Source organism: Oncorhynchus keta, unplaced genomic scaffold, assembly GCF_023373465.1.
Source record: "Oncorhynchus keta strain PuntledgeMale-10-30-2019 unplaced genomic scaffold, Oket_V2 Un_contig_6210_pilon_pilon, whole genome shotgun sequence".
Taxonomy (NCBI): Eukaryota; Metazoa; Chordata; class Actinopteri; order Salmoniformes; family Salmonidae; genus Oncorhynchus; species Oncorhynchus keta.
This window is the reverse complement of record NW_026288735.1, coordinates 23,176-45,000: the sequence shown is the minus strand read 5'-3', so window position 1 is coordinate 45,000 and position 21,825 is coordinate 23,176. Positions and strand designations below refer to the sequence as shown.

Here is a 21,825-nt window from a genome sequence, read left to right as displayed (position 1 = left end):
TTCCATGTTACTATAGTCTAGTTCCATACTGTTACTATAGTCTAGTTCCATGTTGTTACTATAGTCTAGTTCCATGTTGTTACTATAGTCTAGTTCCATGTTGTTACTATAGTCTAGTTCCATGTTACTATAGTCTAGTTCCATGTTGTTACTATAGTCTAGTTCCATGTTGTTACTATAGTCTAGTTCCATGTTGTTACTATAGTCTAGTTCCATGTTGTTACTATAGTCTAGTTCCATACTGTTACTATAGTCTAGTTCCATGTTACTATAGTCTAGTTCCATACTGTTACTATAGTCTAGTTCCATGTTACTATAGTCTAGTTCCATGTTGTTACTATAGTCTAGTTCCATACTGTTACTATAGTCTAGTTCCATGTTGTTACTATAGTCTAGTTCCATGTTGTTACTATAGTCTAGTTCCATGTTGTTACTATAGTCTAGTTCCATGTTGTTACTATAGTCTAGTTCCATGTTGTTACTATAGTCTAGTTCCATGTTGTTACTATAGTCTAGTTCCATGTTGTTACTATAGTCTAGTTCCATGTTGTTACTATAGTCTAGTTCCATGTTGTTACTATAGTCTAGTTCCATACTGTTACTATAGTCTAGTTCCATGTTACTATAGTCTAGTTCCATACTGTTACTATAGTCTAGTTCCATGTTACTATATTCTAGTTCCATGTTGTTACTATAGTCTAGTTCCATACTGTTACTATAGTCTAGTTCCATGTTGTTACTATAGTCTAGTTCCATACTGTTACTATAGTCTAGTTCCATGTTGTTACTATAGTCTAGTTCCATGCTGTTACTATAGTCTAGTTCCATGTTGTTACTATAGTCTAGTTCCATGTTACTATAGTCTAGTTCCATGTTGTTACTATAGTCTAGTTCCATGCTGTTACTATAGTCTAGTTCCATGTTGTTACTATAGTCTAGTTCCATGTTACTATAGTCTAGTTCCATGTTGTTACTATAGTCTAGTTCCATGTTGTTACTATAGTCTAGTTCCATGCTGTTACTATAGTCTAGTTCCATGTTGTTACTATAGTCTAGTTCCATGTTACTATAGTCTAGTTCCATGTTGTTACTATAGTCTAGTTCCATGCTGTTACTGTAGCGAATGGCGTGAGAACAGCTGTTGCATTGACTCTGTCTCCTGTTCCTGATCTCCTATTGCTTCCATGGTTCACTGATATATCTAGGACTGAGTCTATCAGATACTCCCTACCAGTCTCCTATGGTTTACTGATATATCTAGGACTGAGTCTATCAGATACTCCTTACCAGTCTCCCATGGTTTACTGATATATCTAGGACTGAGTCTATCAGATACTCCTTACCAGTCTCCTATGGTTCACTGATATATCTAGGACTGAGTCTATCAGATACTCCTTACCAGTCTCCTATGGTTTACTGATATATCTAGGACTGAGTCTATCAGATACTCCTTACCAGTCTCCCATGGTTTACTGATATATCTAGGACTGAGTCTATCAGATACTCCTTACCAGTCTCCCATGGTTCACTGATATATCTAGGACTGAGTCTATCAGATACTCCTTACCAGTCTCCCATGGTTCACTGATATATCTAGGACTGAGTCTATCAGATACTCCTTACCAGTCTCCTATGGTTTACTGATATATCTAGGACTGAGTCTATCAGATACTCCCTACCAGTCTCCCATGGTTCACTGATATATCTAGGACTGAGTCTATCAGATACTCCCTACCAGTCTCCTATGGTTTACTGATATATCTAGGACTGAGTCTATCAGATACTCCTTACCAGTCTCCTATGGTTCACTGATATATCTAGGACTGAGTCTATCAGATACTCCTTACCAGTCTCCCATGGTTTACTGATATATCTAGGACTGAGTCTATCAGATACTCCTTACCAGTCTCCCATGGTTTACTGATATATCTAGGACTGAGTCTATCAGATACTCCTTACCAGTCTCCTATGGTTTACTGATATATCTAGGACTGAGTCTATCAGATACTCCTTACCAGTCTCCTATGGTTTACTGATATATCTAGGACTGAGTCTATCAGATACTCCTTACCAGTCTCCCAAGGTTCACTGATATATCTAGGACTGAGTCTATCAGATACTCCTTACCAGTCTCCTATGGTTTACTGATATATCTAGGACTGAGTCTATCAGATACTCCTTACCAGTCTCCCATGGTTCACTGATATATCTAGGACTGAGTCTATCAGATACTCCTTACCAGTCTCCTATGGTTTACTGATATATCTAGGACTGACTGAGTCTATCAGATACTCCTTACCAGTCTCCTATGGTTTACTGATATATCTAGGACTGAGTCTATCAGATACTCCCTACCAGTCTCCTATGGTTCACTGATATATCTAGGACTGAGTCTATCAGATACTCCTTACCAGTCTCCCATGGTTTACTGATATATCTAGGACTGAGTCTATCAGATACTCCTTACCAGTCTCCTATGGTTCACTGATATATCTAGGACTGAGTCTATCAGATACTCCTTACCAGTCTCCTATGGTTTACTGATATATCTAGGACTGAGTCTATCAGATACTCCTTACCAGTCTCCTATGGTTCACTGATATATCTAGGACTGAGTCTATCAGATACTCCTTACCAGTCTCCTATGGTTTACTGATATATCTAGGACTGAGTCTATCAGATACTCCTTACCAGTCTCCTATGGTTCACTGATATATCTAGGACTGAGTCTATCAGATACTCCTTACCAGTCTCCTATGGTTCACTGATATATCTAGGACTGAGTCTATCAGATACTCCTACCAGTCTCCCATGGTTTACTGATATATCTAGGACTGACTGAGTCTATCAGATACTCCTTACCAGTCTCCCATGGTTCACTGATATATCTAGGACTGAGTCTATCAGATACTCCCCTACCAGTCTCCTATGGTTTACTGATATATCTAGGACTGAGTCTATCAGATAGTCCTACCAGTCTCCCATGGTTCACTGATATATCTAGGACTGAGTCTATCAGATACTCCTTACCAGTCTCCTATGGTTCACTGATATATCTAGGACTGAGTCTATCAGATACTCCTTACCAGTCTCCTATGGTTTACTGATATATCTAGGACTGAGTCTATCAGATACTCCCTACCAGTCTCCTATGGTTTACTGATATATCTAGGACTGAGTCTATCAGATACTCCCTACCAGTCTCCCATGGTTTACTGATATATCTAGGACTGAGTCTATCAGATACTCCTTACCAGTCTCCTATGGTTTACTGATATATCTAGGACTGAGTCTATCAGATACTCCTTACCAGTCTCCCATGGTTCACTGATATATCTAGGACTGAGTCTATATCTACCAGTCTCCTATGGTTTACTGATATATCTAGGACTCTATCAGATACTCCCTACCAGTCTCCTATGGTTTACTGATATATCTAGGACTGAGTCTATCAGATACTCCTTACCAGTCTCCCATGGTTCACTGATATATCTAGGACTAGTCTATCAGATAGTCTCCTATGGTTTACTGACTGGAGAGTCTATCAGATACTCCTACCAGTCTCCTATGGTTTACTGATCTAGGACCGATATCAGATACTCCTTACCAGTCTCCCATGGTTTACTGATATATCTAGGACTGAGTCTATCAGATACTCTTACCAGTCTCCCATGGTTCACTGATATATCTAGGACTGATCTATCTAGGGTTTACTGATATATCTAGGACTGAGTCTATCAGATACTCCTTACCAGTCTCCCATGGTTTACTGATATATCTAGGACTGAGTCTATCAGATACTCCTTACCAGTCTCCTATGGTTTACTGATATATCTAGGACTGAGTCTATCAGATACTCCTTACCAGTCTCCTATGGTTTACTGATATATCTAGGACTGAGTCTATCAGATACTCCTTACCAGTCTCCCATGGTTTACTGATATATCTAGGACTGAGTCTATCAGATACTCCTTACCAGTCTCCCATGGTTTACTGATATATCTAGGACTGAGTCTATCAGATACTCCTTACCAGTCTCCTATGGTTCACTGATAGGACTATCTATCAGGTCTCCTATGGTTTACTGAGTCTATCAGATACTCCTTACCAGTCTCCTATGGTTCACTGATATATCTAGGACTGAGTCTATCAGATACTCCTTACCAGTCTCCTATGGTTTACTGATATATCTAGGACTGAGTCTATCAGATACTCCCAGTTACCAGTCTCCTATGGTTTACTGACTGATATATCTAGGACTGAGTCTATCAGATACTCCTTACCAGTCTCCTATGGTTTACTGATATATCTAGGACTGAGTCTATCAGATACTCCTTACCAGTCTCCTATGGTTTACTGATATATCTAGGACTGAGTCTATCAGATACTCCTTACCAGTCTCCCATGGTTTACTGATATATCTAGGACTGAGTCTATCAGATACTCCTTACCAGTCTCCCATGGTTTACTGATATATCTAGGACTTTATCAGATATACCAGTCTATGGTTCACTGATATATCTAGGACTGAGTCTATCAGATCTATCTCCTAGATACTCCTTACCAGGACTCTCCCATGGTTCACTGATATATCTAGGACTGAGTCTATCAGATACTCCTTACCAGTCTCCTATGGTTTACTGATATATCTAGGACTGAGTCTACTGTCTCCTATGGTCTCAGATACTCCTTACCAGTCTCCTATGGTTTACTGATATATCTAGGACTGAGTCTATCAGATACTCCTTACCAGTCTCCTATGGTTCACTGATATATCTAGGACTGAGTCTATCAGATACTCCTTACCAGTCTCCTATGGTTTACTGATATATCTAGGACTGAGTCTATCAGATACTCCTTACCAGTCTCCTATGGTTTACTGATATATCTAGGACTGAGTCTATCAGATACTCCTTACCAGTCTCCTATGGTTTACTGATATATCTAGGACTGAGTCTATCAGATACTCCCTACCAGTCTCCTATGGTTTACTGATATATCTAGGACTGAGTCTATCAGATACTCCTGGTTCACCAGTCTCCTCCTATGGTTTACTGATATATCTAGGACTGAGATCTTATCTCCCATGGTTCACTGACTCCTCTATCAGATACAGTCTCCCATGGTTCACTGATATATCTAGGACTGAGTCTATCAGATACTCCCTACCAGTCTCCTATGGTTTACTGATATATCTAGGACTAGGACTGAGTCTATGAGTCTATCAGATACTCCTATGGTTTACTGATATATCTAGGACTGAGTCTATCAGATACTCCTTACCAGTCTCCCATGGTTCACTGATATATCTAGGACTGAGTCTATCAGATACTCCTTACCAGTCTCCTATGGTTTACTGATATATCTAGGACTGAGTCTATCAGATACTCCTTACCAGTCTCCCATGGTTTACTGATATATCTAGGACTGAGTCTATCAGATACTCCTTACCAGTCTCCCATGGTTCACTGATATATCTAGGACTGAGTCTATCAGATACTCCTTACCAGTCTCCCATGGTTTACTGATATATCTAGGACTGAGTCTATCAGATACTCCTTACCAGTCTCCCATGGTTTACTGATATATCTAGGACTGAGTCTATCAGATACTCCTTACCAGTCTCCTATGGTTTACTGATATATCTAGGACTGAGTCTATCAGATACTCCTTACCAGTCTCCTATGGTTCACTGATATATCTAGGACTGAGTCTATCAGATACTCCCTACCAGTCTCCTATGGTTTACTGATATATCTAGGACTGAGTCTATCAGATACTCCTTACCAGTCTCCTATGGTTTACTGATATATATAGGACTGAGTCTATCAGATACTCCTTACCAGTCTCCCATGGTTTACTGATATATCTAGGACTGAGTCTATCAGATACTCCTTACCAGTCTCCTATGGTTTACTGATATATCTAGGACTGAGTCTATCAGATACTCCTTACCAGTCTCCCATGGTTTACTGATATATCTAGGACTGAGTCTATCAGATACTCCTTACCAGTCTCCTATGGTTCACTGATATATCTAGGACTGAGTCTATCAGATACTCCTTACCAGTCTCCTATGGTTCACTGATATATCTAGGACTGAGTCTATCAGATACTCCTTACCAGTCTCCTATGGTTCACTGATATATCTAGGACTGAGTCTATCAGATACTCCTTACCAGTCTCCCATGGTTTACTGATATATCTAGGACTGAGTCTATCAGATACTCCTTACCAGTCTCCCATGGTTTACTGATATATCTAGGACTGAGTCTATCAGATACTCCTTACCAGTCTCCTATGGTTTACTGATATATCTAGGACTGAGTCTATCAGATACTCCCTACCAGTCTCCTATGGTTTACTTGCAACCGACATCTACAATGATAGTTCTGCGACAGTCAGTGGTCGGGTTAGGTCCATATCTCTCAGGTTAGGCTAGGTCCACATCTCTCAGGTTAGGTTAGGTACACATCTCTCAGGTTAGGTTAGGTCCATATCTCTCAGGTTAGGCTAGGTCCACATCTCTCAGGTTAGGTTAGGTCCACATCTCTCAGGTTAGGTTAGGTCCATATCTCTCAGGTTAGGCTAGGTCCACATCTCTCAGGTTAGGTTAGGTCCACATCTCTCAGGTTAGGTTAGGTCCATATCTCTCAGGTTAGGTTAGGTACACATGTCTCAGGTTAGGTTAGGTACACATGTCTCAGGTTAGGTTAGGTACACATCTCTCAGGTTAGGTTAGGTCCATATCTCTCAGGTTAGGTTAGGTACACATGTCTCAGGTTAGGTTAGGTACACATGTCTCAGGTTAGGTTAGGTACACATCTCTCAGGTTAGGCTAGGTACACATGTCTCAGGTTAGGTTAGGTACACATGTCTCAGGTTAGGTTAGGTACACATCTCTCAGGTTAGGCTAGGTACACATGTCTCAGGTTAGGTTAGGTACACATCTCTCATGGTAGGTTAGGTACACATCTCTCAGGTTAGATACACATCTCTCAGGTCATGCTAGGTACACATCTCTCGGGTTGGGTACACATCTCTCAGGTCAGGTGAGGTACTCATCTCTCAGGTCAGGTTAGGTACACATCTCTCGGGTTAGATACACATCTCTCAGGCTAGGTTAGGTACACATCTCTCAGGCTAGGTTAGGTACACATCTCTCAGGCCAGGTTTGGTACACATCTCTTGGGTTAAACCGGGTACACATCTCTCAGGCTAGGTTAGGTACACATCTCCCAGGTTAGTTACACATCTCTCAGGTTAGTTACACATCTCTCAGGTTAGGTTAGGTACACAGCTCTCATGTCAGGTTAGGTACACATCTCTCATGTTAGATTGGGTACACATCTCTCAGACCAGGTTAGGTACACATCTCTCATGTTAGATTGGGTACACATCTCTCAGGTTAGGTTGGGTACACATCTCTCGGGTTGGGTACACATGTCTCAGGTTAGGTTAGGTACACGTCTCTCAAGTTAGGTTAGGTACACATCTCTCAGACCAGGTTAGGTACACATCTCTCATGTTAGATTGGGTACACTACTCTCGGGTTAGGTTAGGTACACATCTCCCGGGTTAGTTACACATCTCTCAGGTTAGGTTAGGTACACATCTCTCAGGTTAGGTTAGGTACACACCTCTCAGGTTAGGTACACAGCTCTCAGGCTAGGTTAGGTACACATCTCTCGGGTTAGGTTAGGTACACATCTCCCGGGTTAGTTACACATCTCTCAGGTTAGGTTAGGGACACATCTCTCGGGTTAGGTTAGGTACACATCTCCCGGGTTAGTTACACATCTCTCAGGTTAGGTTAGGTACACATCTCTCAGGTTAGGTTAGGTACACACCTCTCAGGTTAGGTTAGGTACACCTCTCAGGTTAGATACACAGCTGCTAGGTTAGGTACACATCTCTCAGGTTAGGTACACATCTCTCGGGTTAGACTAAGTACACATGTCTCAGGTTAGGTTAGGTACACACCTCTCAGGTTAGGTACACAGCTCTCAGGCTAGGTTAGGTACACATCTCTCGGGTTAGGTTAGGTACACATCTCCCGGGTTAGTTACACATCTCTCAGGTTAGGTTAGGTACACATCTCTCAGGTTAGGTTAGGTACACCTCTCAGGTTAGATACACAGCTGCTAGGTTAGGTACACATCTCTCAGGTTAGGTACACAGCTCTTAGGTTAGGTACACATCTCTCGGGTTAGACTAAGTACACATGTCTCAGGTTAGGTTAGGTACACATGTCTCAGGTTAGGTTAGGTACACATCTCTCAGGTTAGGCTAGGTACACATGTCTCAGGTTAGGTTAGGTACACATCTCTCATGGTAGGTTAGGTACACATCTCTCAGGTTAGGTACACATCTCTCGGGTTGGGTACACATCTCTCAGGTCAGGTTAGGTACTCATCTCTCAGTTCAGGTGAGGTACTCATCTCTCAGGTCAGGTTAGGTACACATCTCTCGGGTTAGATACACATCTCTCAGGCTAGGTTAGGTACACATCTCTCAGGCTAGGTTAGGTACACATCTCTCAGGCCAGGTTTGGTACACATCTCTTGGGTTAAACCGGGTACACATCTCTCAGGCTAGGTTAGGTACACATCTCCCAGGCTAGGTACACATCTCTCAGGTTAGTTACACATCTCTCAGGTTAGGTTAGGTACACAGCTCTCATGTCAGGTTAGGTACACGTCTCTCAAGTTAGGTTAGGTACACATCTCTCAGACCAGGTTAGGTCCACATCTCTCAGGTTAGGTTAGGTACACATCTCTCAGACCAGGTTAGGTCCACATCTCTCAAGTTAGGTTAGGTACACATCTCTCAGACCAGGTTAGGTACACATCTCTCATGTTAGATTGGGTACACATCTCTCAGGTTAGGTTAGGTACACATCTCTCAGGTTAGGTTAGGTACACACCTCTCAGGTTAGGTACACAGCTCTCAGGCTAGGTTAGGTACACATCTCTCGGGTTAGGTTAGGTACACATCTCCCGGGTTAGTTACACATCTCTCAGGTTAGGTTAGGGACACATCTCTCGGGTTAGGTTAGGTACACATCTCCCGGGTTAGTTACACATCTCTCAGGTTAGGTTAGGTACACATCTCTCAGGTTAGGTTAGGTACACACCTCTCAGGTTAGGTACACAGCTCTCAGGTTAGGTTAGGTACACCTCTCAGGTTAGGTTAGGTACACACCTCTCAGGTTAGGTACACAGCTCTCAGGTTAGGTTAGGTACACACCTCTCAGGTTAGATACACAGCTGCTAGGTTAGGTACACATCTCTCAGGTTAGACTAAGTACACATCTCTCAGGTAAGTTACACATCTCCCACGTTAGGTTGGGTACACTTCTCTCAAGTTAGTTTAGGTACACATCTCTCAGGTCAGGTTATGTACACATCTCTCAAGTTCAGTTAGGTACACATCTCTCAGGTCAGGTTAGGTACACATCTCTCATCCCAAGGCCCATCTACAGCTCTTTGTGAACACCCCTGTTACAGTGTAAACCTCCCTCCCTGTAGATTAATGTACAATGAACAAATACATTTTCCATTTTAATTTAATAATTTAATCTCTCTCTCCCTCTTTCTCTTTCTCTCTGTCTGTCTGTCTCTCTCTCTCTGTTTCTCTCTCTCCCTGTCTCTCTCTCTCTCTCTCTCTCCCCCCCCTTCTCTCCCTCCCTCCCTCTATCCTCCCCCTTTCCCACACACCCTCCCTTCCTCTCTCCCTACTCCCATCCCTCTCTCCCTACTCCCATCCCTCTCTCCCTCCTCCCTCTATCCCTCCCTCCCTCCCTCCTCAGTGTTAAACCTGACTCTTATAGATCTACCAGGGATGACTAAGGTAGCGGTGGGAGACCAGCCAGTCGACATCGAGCACCAGATCAGAGACATGCTGATGCAGGTCAGAGACTGTGGTTACGGTCCCAAATGGCACCCTATTCCCAAAATGGCATCCTATTCCCTAGATAGTGCACTACTTTTGACTAGAATGGCACCCTATTCCCTAGGAAGTGCACTACTTTTGACCAGATGGCAGCCTATTCCCTAGATAGTGCACTACTTTTGACCAGAATGGCATCCTATTCCCTAGATAGTGCACTACTTTTGACCAGAATGGCATCCTATTCCCTAGATAGTGCACTACTTTTGACCAGATGGCACTCTATTCTCTATACACTTTAAATATTAAAGTAATATAGTATATCTTCTATGTTGTGTGTAGTTCATATCCAAAGAGTAATAAAGTACATGTTAAAGTAATTAAAGATATGTTAAAGAGAAAGGAGGTAATTAAGTATATGTTAAAGAGAAAGAGAAAGGGGGTATTAAGTATATGTTACAGGGAAAGGGGGTAATTAAGTATATGTTACAGGGAAAGGGGGTAATTAAGTATATGTTAAAGGGAAAGGGGGTAATTAAGTATATGTTAAAGGGAAAGGGGGTAATTAAGTATATGTTAAAGGGAAAGGGGGTAATTAAGTATATGTTACAGGAAAGGGGGTAATTAAGTATATAATATTATTAAGTATATGTTAAAGGGAAAGGGGTAATTAAGTATATGTTAAAGAGAAAGGGGTAATTAAGTATATGTTACAGGGAAAGGGGTAATTAAGTATATGTTAAAGGGAAAGAAAGGGGGTAATTAAGTATATGTTACAGGGAAAGGGGTAATTAAGTATATGTTAAAGGGAAAGGGGTAATTAAGTATATGTTAAAGGGAAAGAGAAAGGGGGTAATTAAGTATATGTTACAGGGAAAGAGAAAGGGGTAATTAAGTATATGTTACAGGGAAAGGGGTAATTAAGTATATGTTAAAGGGAAAGGGGTAATTAAGTATATGTTAAAGGAAAGGGGTAATTAAGTATATGTTAAAGGAAAAGGGGGTAATTAAGTATATGTTAAAGGGAAAGGGGGTAATTAAGTATATGTTAAAGGAAAAGAGAAAGGGGGTAATTAAGTATATGTTAAAGAGAAAGGGGGTAATTAAGTATATGTTAAAGGGAAAGGGGGTAATTAAGTATATGTTAAAGAGAAAGGGGGTAATTAAGTATATGTTATAGAGAAAGGGGGTAATTAAGTATATGTTATAGAGAAAGGGGGTAATTAAGTATATGTTAAAGAGAAAGGGGGTAATTAAGTATATGTTAAAGAGAAGGGGGTAATTAAGTATATGTTATAGAGAAAGGGGTAATTAAGTATATGTTAAAGAGAAAGGGGTAATTAAGTATATGTTAAAGAGAAAGGGGGTAATTAAGTATATGTTATAGAGAAAGGGGTAATTAAGTATATGTTAAAGAGAAAGGGGGTAATTAAGTATATGTTATAGAGAAAGGGGTAATTAAGTATATGTTATAGAGAAAGGGGTAATTAAGTATATGTTATAGAGAAAGGGGGTAATTAAGTATATGTTATAGAGAAAGGGGGTAATTAAGTATATGTTACAGGGAAAGGGGTAATTAAGTATATGTTAAAGAGAAAGGGGTAATTAAGTATATGTTATAGAGAAAGGGGGTAATTAAGTATATGTTATAGAGAAAGGGGGGTAATTAAGTATATGTTACAGGGAAAGGGGGTAATTAAGTATATGTTAAAGAGAAAGGGGGTAATTAAGTATATGTTATAGAGAAAGGGGGTAATTAAGTATATGTTAAAGAGAAAGGGGGTAATTAAGTATATGTTAAAGAGAATGGGGGTAATTAAGTATATGTTATAGAGAAAGGGGGTAATTAAGTATATGTTAAAGAGAAAGGGGGTAATTAAGTATATGTTAAAGAGAAAGGGGGTAATTAAGTATATGTTATAGAGAAAGGGGGTAATTAAGTATATGTTAAAGAGAAAGGGGGTAATTAAGTATATGTTAAAGGGAAAGGGAAAGGGGGTAATTAAGTATATGTTATAGAGAAAGGGAAAGGGGGTAATTAAGTATATGTTATAGAGAAAGGGAAAGGGGGTAATTAAGTATATGTTATAGAGAAAGAGAAAGGGGGTAATTAAGTATATGTTAAAGGGAAAGGGGGTAATTAAGTATATGTTAAAGGGAAAGGGGGTAATTAAGTATATGTTATAGAGAAAGGGGGTAATTAAGTATATGTTAAAGAGAAAGGGGGTAATTAAGTATATGTTAAAGGGAAAGGGGTATTAAGTATATGTTAAAGGGAAAGGGGGTAATTAAGTATATGTTATAGAGAAAGGGGGTAATTAAGTATATGTTAAAGAGAAAGGGGGTAATTAAGTATATGTTATAGAGAAAGGGGGTAATTAAGTATATGTTAAAGAGAAAGGGGGTAATTAAGTATATGTTATAGAGAAAGGGGGTAATTAAGTATATGTTAAAGGGAAAGGGAAAGGGGGTAATTAAGTATATGTTAAAGGGAAAGGGGGTAATTAAGTATATGTTAAAGGGAAAGGGGGTAATTAAGTATATGTTATAGAGAAAGGGGTAATTAAGTATATGTTAAAGGGAAAGGGAAAGGGGTAATTAAGTATATGTTAAAGGGAAAGGGGTAATTAAGTATATGTTATAGAGAAAGGGGGTAATTAAGTATATGTTAAATGAAAGGGGTAATTAAATATGTTAAATGAAAGGGGTAATTAAGTATATGTTAAAGGGAAAGGGGGTAATTAAGTATATGTTAAAGAGAAAGGGAAAGGGGTAATTAAATATATGTTTAGGGGCAATCTACAGGTGCTACATCCATATTTGGACGTATAAGTGAATGATATGTACATATTGACATATTGAATATAAGGTGTTAGTGTTTCCTGAGCTCAGTTCAACTGTCACACTGCATCAGATCCCAGAAGAGAAGATTGTTTTACTGTTGTTGTTGTTGTAAACAATGTAAATGTAAACAAACTCTATATGGCCTCATAACATGGTTACAACGATCATGTTGATATCCTGGACGGTCAGTCCTTGCATCCATAGCTCTGCCTATGAATTTGAGAGGGGTTACATTTCTCCAGGCCCAGCTTTTTACTGAAACATGAGTCATTAGAGAGCTTTATTATTGTTTCAACTGCTGATTGCCTCTTTAAAGTAATATAGTCTTGTCTTCTATGTTATGTACTAAAATGTATATATTCTGTGCACTTAATAACTAAATAATCCTGTCTGACACTGTTATATGCAGTTACTAACTAAATAATCCTGTCTGACACTCTTATATGCAGTTACTAACTTAAGAATCCTGTCTGATTCTGTTATATGCAGTTACTAACTTAAGAATCCTGTCTGATTCTGTTATATGCAGTTCATAACTAAAGACTCCTGTCTGACACTGTTATATGCAGTTCATAACTAAAGAATCCTGTCTGATTCTGTTATATGCATTTAATAACTAAATAATCCTGTCTGATTCTGTTATATGCAGTTCATAACTAAAGAATCCTGTCTGACACTGTTATATGCAGTTCATAACTAAATAATCCTGTCTGATCCTGTTATATGCAGTTCATAACTAAAGAATCCTGTCTGATCCTGGCTGTGACTCCAGCTAACCAGGATCTGGCCAACTCTGATGCTCTCAAGATTTCTAAGGAGGTCGACCCTCAAGGTAAGGAGGGGGGCAGAGTGTGTGTAGAGAGGTTACGTTTGTATGTGTGTGTGTCAGGCAAATCTGTTATGTTGTATGTGTTCTAACAGGTCCACAATGTGGTTACTAAAATCCGATTTGGAAATATTTGGCTGTTTTCGCTGCATAAAAGTGGTCAAACTCTTACCTGATCTTTTCATATAATGGGATGGAGAGAGAGTGGAAAGAGTGGAAAGTTGCCACGGCGACGACCTGTGTTGACCTATGTGTTTCCAGGGTTACGCACCATCGGAGTGATCACCAAGCTGGACCTGATGGACGAGGGACGGACGCACGGGACATTCTAGAGAATAAACTACTGCCGCTACGAAGGGGTGACACACACACACACACACTCCTGTTATAAGCTGCTCCCTCCAGGTTATAACAGGGTAATAACCACCTCTCCTCCTCTCCAGGTTACATCGGGGTGGTGAATCGTAGTCAGAAGGATATTGACGGCAGGAAGGATATTAAAGCAGCTCTGGGTGCAGAGAGGAAGTTCTTCCTGTCTCATCCAGGATACAGACACATAGCTGACCGCATGGGAACACCACATCTACAGAAAACACTCAACCAGGTTAGATATGTAGATGCAGAGAGGAAGTTCTTCCTGTCTCAACCAGGTTAGATATGTAGATGCAGAGGGAAGTTCTTCCTGTCTCAACCAGGTTAGATATGTAGATGCAGAGAGGAAGTTCTTCCTGTCTCAACCAGGTTAGATATGTAGATGCAGAGAGGAAGTTCTTCCTGTCTCAACCAGGTTAGATATGTAGATGCAGAGAGGAAGTTCTTCCTGTCTCAACCAGGTTAGATATGTAGATGCAGAGGGAAGTTCTTCCTGTCTCAACCAGGTTAGATATGTAGATGCAGAGAGGAAGTTCTTCCTGTCTCAACCAGGTTAGATATGTAGATGCAGAGAGGAAGTTCTTCCTGTCTCAACCAGGTTAGATATGTAGATGCAGAGAGGAAGTTCTTCCTGTCTCAACCAGGTTAGATATGTAGATGCAGAGAGGAAGTTCTTCCTGTCTCAACCAGGTTAGATATGTAGATGCAGAGAGGAAGTTCTTCCTGTCTCAACCAGGTTAGATATGTAGATGCAGAGAGGAAGTTCTTCCAGTCTCAACCAGGTTAGATATGTAGATGCAGAGAGGAAGTTCTTCCTGTCTCAACCAGGTTAGATATGTAGATGCAGAGAGGAAGTTCTTCCTGTCTCAACCAGGTTAGATATGTAGATGCAGAGAGGAAGTTCTTCCTGTCTCAACCAGGTTAGATATGTAGATGCAGAGAGGAAGTTATTCCTGTCTCAACCAGGTTAGATATGTAGATGCAGAGAGGAAGTTCTTCCTGTCTCAACCAGGTTAGATATGTAGATGCAGAGAGGAAGTTCTTCCTGTCTCAACCAGGTTAGATATGTAGATGCAGAGAGGAAGTTCTTCCTGTCTCAACCAGGTTAGATATGTAGATGCAGAGAGGAAGTTCTTCCTGTCTCAACCAGGTTAGATATGTAGATGCAGAGAGGAAGTTCTTCCTGTCTCAACCAGGTTAGATATGTAGATGCAGAGAGGAAGTTCTTCCTGTCTCAACCAGGTTAGATATGTAGATGCAGAGAGGAAGTTCTTCCTGTCTCAACCAGGTTAGATATGTAGATGCAGAGAGGAAGTTCTTCCTGTCTCAACCAGGTTAGATATGTAGATGCAGAGAGGAAGTTCTTCCTGTCTCAACCAGGTTAGATATGTAGATGCAGAGAGGAAGTTCTTCCTGTCTCAACCAGGTTAGATATGTAGATGCAGAGAGGAAGTTCTTCCTGTCTCAATCATTTCCGGTCACAGCTTGTTTTCGAATTGCTGTGCGTTTTGTTGCCAACCTATTTTGCTACCTGACAACTTTACGGGTTTCACTTTTTAATTACCGTTCATATATTTATTTTTTCCTCAACTTTTTCACTCCGGACGCTTTATCTGGACACGATTCGTCAGGACCTCCAACAGCCGAAGCTAAGTAGTAACATTAACATGATGCCTTCTAATTGCAGCCGCTGTGCTCGCCTTACGGCGAGGATAGCTGTACTGCAAGCCCAGCTTCAGACGCAATCGTTAGGCAAGGGTAATTTCAGTGTAGGAAAGGATGAAACAGCGTCTGTGCCACCAGTAAGTGCAGATAGTAGTATAAATCCCTGGCACAGTCCCCGCAGCCGGACAACTTTCTCACGGTTTCTGGAAGGAAATGCTGTAGGAAAGCTCAACCGGTGTCGCTCATTCAGCAGACAGAAACTTTCAACCGGTTTTCCCCATTAAGCAGCGGGTCGGTGTCAGAGGCCGAGTCTTCTCTGGTCTCTACTCCTCCCGTTACGGGGTCTGAGACGCCGAAGCTTCCCACCATTAGCTCTGACAAATTGAAAACTCTAGTCATTGGCGACTCCATTACCCGCAGTATTAGACTTAAAGCGAATCATCCAGCGATCATACACTGTTTACCCGGGGCAGGGCTACCGACGTTAAGGCTAATCTGAAGATGGTGCTGGCTAAAGCTAAAACTGGCGAGTGTAGAGAGTATAGAGATATTGTTATCCACGTCGGCACCAACGATGTTAGGATGAAACAGTCAGAGATCACCAAGCGCAACATAGCTTCTGCGTGCATATCAGCTAGAAAGATGTGTCGGCATCGAGTAATTGTCTCTGGCCCCCTCCCAGTTAGGGGAGTGATGAGCTCTACAGCAGAGTCTCACAACTCAATCGCTGGTTGAAAACTGTTTTCTGCCCCTCCCAAAAGATAGAATTTGTAGATAATTGGCCCTCTTTCTGGGACTCACCCACAAACAGGACCAAGCCTGACCTGCTGAGGAGTGACGGACTCCATCCTAGCTGGAGGGGTGCTCTCATCTTATCTGCCAACATAGACAGGGCTCTAACTCCTCTAGCTCCACAATGAAATAGGGTGCAGGCCAGGCAGCAGGCTATTAGCCAGCCTGCCAGCATAGTGGAGTCTGCCACTAGCATAGTCAGTGTAGTCAGCTCAGCTATCACCATTGAGACCGTGTCTGTGCCTCGACCTAGGTTGGGCAAAACTAAACATGGCGGTGTTCGCCTTAGCAATCTCACTAGGATAAAGACCACCTCCATTCCTGTCATTACTGAAAGAGATCATGATACCTCACATCTCAAAATAGGGCTACTTAATGTTAGATCCCTTACTTCAAAGGCAATTATAGTCAATGAACTAATCACTGATCATAATCTTGATGTGATTGGCCTGACTGAAACATGGCTTAAGCCTGATGAATTTACTGTGTTAAATGAGGCCTCACCTCCTGGCTACACTAGTGACCATATCCCCGTGCATCCCGCAAAGGCGGAGGTGTTGCTAACATTTATGATAGCAAATTTCAATTTACAAAAAAAAAAAAAAATGACGTTTTGTCTTTTGAGCTTCTAGTCATGAAATCTATGCAGCCTACTCAATCACTTTTTATAGCTACTGTTTACAGGCCTCCTGGGCCATATACAGCGTTTCTCACTGAGTTCCCTGAATTCCTATCAGACCTTGTAGTCATTGCAGATAATATTCTAATCTTTGGTGACTTTAATATTCACATGGAAAAGTCCACAGACCCACTCCAAAAGGCTTTTGGAGCCATCATCGACTCAGTGGGTTTTGTCCAACATGTCTCTGGACCCACTCACTGTCACAGTCATACGCTGGACCTAGTTTTGTCCCATGGAATAAATGTTGTGGATCTTAATGTTTTTCCTCATAATCCTGGACTATCGGACCACCATTTTATTACGTTTGCAATTGCAACAAATAATCTGCTCAGACCCCAACCAAGGAACATCAAAAGTCGTGCTATAAATTCACAGACAACACAAAGATTCCTTGATGCCCTTCCAGACTCCCTCTGCCTACCCAAGGACGCCAGAGGACAAAAATCCGTTAACCACCTAACTGAGGATCTCAATTTAACCTTGCGCAATACCCTAGATGCAGTTGCACCCCTAAAAACTAAAAAAATGTCTCATAAGAAACTAGCTCCCTGGTACACAGAAAATACCCGAGCTCTGAAGCAAGCTTCCAGAAAATTGGAACGGAAATGGCGCCACACCAAACTGGAAGTCTTCCGACTAGCTTGGAAGGACGGTACCGTGCAGTACCGAAGAGCCCTTACTGCTGCTCGATCGTCCTATTTTTCTAACTTAATTGAGGAAAATAAGAACAATCCGAAATTCCTTTTTGATACTGTGGCAAAGCTAACTAAAAAGCAGCATTCCCCAAGAGAGGATGACTTTCACTTTAGCAGTGATAAATTCATGAACTTCTTTGAGGAAAAGATTATGATTATTAGAAAGCAAATTACGGACTCCTCTTTAAACCTGCGTATTCCTCCAAACCTCAGTTGTCCTGAGTCTGCACAACTCTGCCAGGACCTAGGATCAAGAGAGACGCTCAAGTGTTTTAGTACTATATCTCTTGACACAATGATGAAAATAATCATGGCCTCTAAACCTTCAAGCTGTATACTGGACCCTATTCCAACTAAACTACTGAAAGAGCTGCTTCCTGTGCTTGGCCCTCCTATGTTGAACATAATAAACGGCTCTCTATCCACTGGATGTGTACCAAACTCACTAAAAGTGGCAGTAATAAAGCCTCTCTTGAAAAAGCCAAACCTTGACCCAGAAAATATAAAAACTATCGGCCTATATCGAATCTTCCATTCCTCTCAAAGATTTTAGAGAAGGCTGTTGCGCAGCAACTCACTGCCTTCCTGAAGACAAACAATGTATACGAAATGCTTCAGTCTGGTTTTAGACCCCATCATAGCACTGAGACGGCACTTGTGAAGGTGGTAAATGACATTTTAATGGCATCGGACCGAGGCTCTGCATCTGTCCTCGTGCTCCTAGACCTTAGTGCTGCTTTTGATACCATCGATCACCACATTCTTTTGGAGAGATTGGAAACCCAAATTGGTCTACACGGACAAGTTCTGGCCTGGTTTAGATCTTATCTGTCGGAAAGATATCAGTTTGTCTCTGTGAATGGTTTGTCCTCTGACAAATCAACTGTACATTTCGGTGTTCCTCAAGGTTCTGTTTTAGGACCACTATTGTTTTCACTATATATTTTACCTCTTGGGGATGTTATTCGAAAACATAATGTAAACTTTCACTGCTATGCGGATGACACACAGCTGTACATTTCAATGAAACATGGTGAAGCCCCAAAATTGCCCTCGCTAGAAGCATGTGTTTCAGACATAAGGAAGTGGATGGCTGCAAACTTTCTACTATTAAACTCGGACAAAACAGAGATGCTTGTTCTAGGTCCCAAGAAACAAAGAGATCTTCTGTTGAATCTGACAATTAATCTTAATGGTTGTACAGTCGTCTCAAATAAAACTGTGAAGGACCTCGGCGTTACTCTGGACCCTGATCTCTCTTTTGAAGAACATATCAAGACCATTTCGAGGACAGCTTTTTTCCATCTACGTAACATTGCAAAAATCAGAAACTTTCTGTCCAAAAATGATGCAGAAAAATTAATCCATGCTTTTGTCACTTCTAGGTTAGACTACTGCAATGCTCTATTTTCCGGCTACCCGGATAAAGCACTAAATAAACTTCAGTTAGTGCTAAATACGGCTGCTAGAATCCTGACTAGAACCAAAAAATTTGATCACATTACTCCAGTGCTAGCCTCTCTACACTGGCTTCCTGTCAAAGCAAGGGCTGATTTCAAGGTTTTACTGCTAACCTACAAAGCATTACATGGGCTTGCTCCTACCTACCTCTCTGATTTGGTCCTGCCGTACATACCTACACGTACGCTACGGTCACAAGACGCAGGCCTCCTAATTGTCCCTAGAATTTCTAAGCAAACAGCTGGAGGCAGGGCTTTCTCCTATAGAGCTCCATTTTTATGGAACGGTCTGCCTACCCATGTCAGAGACGCAAACTCGGTCTCAACCTTTAAGTCTTTACTGAAGACTCATCTCTTCAGTGGGTCATATGATTGAGTGTAGTCTGGCCCAGGAGTGGGAAGGTGAACGGAAAGGCTCTGGAGCAACGAACCGCCCTTGCTGTCTCTGCCTGGCCGGTTCCCCTCTTTCCACTGGGATTCTCTGCCTCTAACCCTGTTACGGGGGCTGAGTCACTGGCTTGCTGGGGCTCTCTCGTGCCGTCCCTGGGGGGGGGGTGCGTCACCTGGGTGGGTTGATTCACTGTTGTGGTCGGCCTGTCCCCCCTTGGGTTGTACCGTGGCGGAGATCTTTGTGGGCTATACTCGGCCTTGTCTCAGGATGGTAAGTTGGTGGTTGAAGATATCCCTCTAGTGGTGTGGGGGATGTGCTTTGGCAAAGTGGGTGGGGTTATATCCTTCCTGTTTGGCCCTGTCCGGGGGTGTCCTCGGATGGGGCCACAGTGTCTCCTGACCCCTCCTGTCTCAGCCTCCAGTATTTATGCTGCAGTAGTTTATGTGTCGGGGGGCTAGGGTCAGTTTGTTATATCTGGAGTACTTCTCCTGTCCTATTCGGTGTCCTGTGTGAATCTAAGTGTGCGTTCTCTAATTCTCTCCTTCTCTCTTTCTTTCTTCTCTCGGAGGACCTGAGCCCTAGGACCATGTCCCAGGACTACCTGACATGAGGACTCCTTGCTGTCCCCAGTCCACCTGGCCATGCTCCTGCTCCAGTTTCAACTGACCTGAGCCCTAGGACCGTGCCCCAGGACTACCTGACATGAAGGCTCCTTGCTGTCCCCAGTCCACCTGACTGTGCTGCTGCTCCAGTTTCAACTGTTCTGCCTTATTATTATTCGACCATGCTGGTCATTTATGAACATTTGAACATCTTGGTCATGTTCTGTTATAATCTCTACCCGGCACAGCCAGAAGAGGACTGGCCACCCCACATAGCCCGGTTCCTCTCTAGGTTTCTTCCTAGGTTTTGGCCTTTCTAGGGAGTTTTTCCTAGCCACCGTGCTTTTACACCTGCATTGTTTGCTGTTTGGGGTTTTAGGCTGGGTTTCTGTACAGCACTTTGAGATATCAGCTGATGTACGAAGGGCTATATAAATAAATTTGATTTGATTTGATTTGATATGTAGACACTATATCAACATTTGACCAGTTCTTCAAAGTAGATAAGACATACTTTCACAAACTCTCTTGTCGTTGTGTACATTCCTCTTCCATGTGGTCTGTGTGTCTAACCCAGCAGGGTGTAAAAGGTTATCTGTCCAGAGATCTGTAGATAATGATGAGATGCTCATGTCTCCGCTCTAACAATGGGAGTCGTTGTCCCAAAGGCAGGAATGGAGCGACAAGCTCAGATCTGCATATTTTGCCCATAGAAACGCATTGGGCTTATTTTGGACAGATTTTTAGCAAGTGAAACCTCTCGTTTCGCCTCTTCCTCTCTGACCCGTCGAGGAAAAAAGCAGGTGCAATGGGTTAAGGTCATTGTAGTTCATTGTTACGTTTCTGCACTGAACTAGGTTGAATATTTGCTTCAGCGTCCCACATATTTCTTGACTTGATATATCTTGTGAATGATTTGATTTCTCTCTAGAGAAACAGCGTGTTGGACTCACAAACAAAAAAATACTGTTTGGAATTGAACCGACGTCAGCCAATTAGTTATAACAAAAAAAAACGGAAATGTCAGTTAATCGCTCGACACTACTCTCTCTCTCTGTGTCTCTCTCTTTCTCTTTCACTCTGTCTATCTTTCTCTTTCTCTCTCTCTCTGTCTCTATCTTTCTCTTTCTCTCCCACCCTGTCTCTATCTTTCTCTTTCTCTCTCACTCTGTCTCTATCTTTCTCTTTCTCTCTATCTTTCTCTTTCTCTCTCACTCTGTCTCTATCTTTCTCTTTCTCTCTCTCTATCTTTCTCTTTCTCTCTCACTCTGTCTCTATCTTTCTCTTTCTCTCTATCTTTCTCTTTCTCTCTCACTCTGTCTCTATCTTTCTCTTTCTCTCTCTCTCTATCTTTCTCTTTCTCTCTCACTCTGTCTCTATCTTTCTCTTTCTCTCTCTCTCTATCTTTCTCTTTCTCTCCCACCCTGTCTCTATCTTTCTCTTTCTCTCTCTCTCTATCTTTCTCTTTCTCTCCCACCCTGTCTCTATCTTTCTCTCTCACTCTGTCTCTGTCTCCATCTTTCTCTCTCACCCTGTCTCCATCTTTCTCTCTCACTCTGTCTCCATCTTTCTCTCTCACTCTGTCTCTATCTTTCTCTTTCTCTC

The 21,825-nt window shown here is 41.7% G+C and overlaps 1 pseudogene; it reads left to right on the top strand.

The window, feature by feature from the left end:
- Nucleotides 1-21,825, top strand: part of LOC127925753 (dynamin-2-like) — a 53,130-nt pseudogene that overhangs the window by 8,521 nt on the left and 22,784 nt on the right.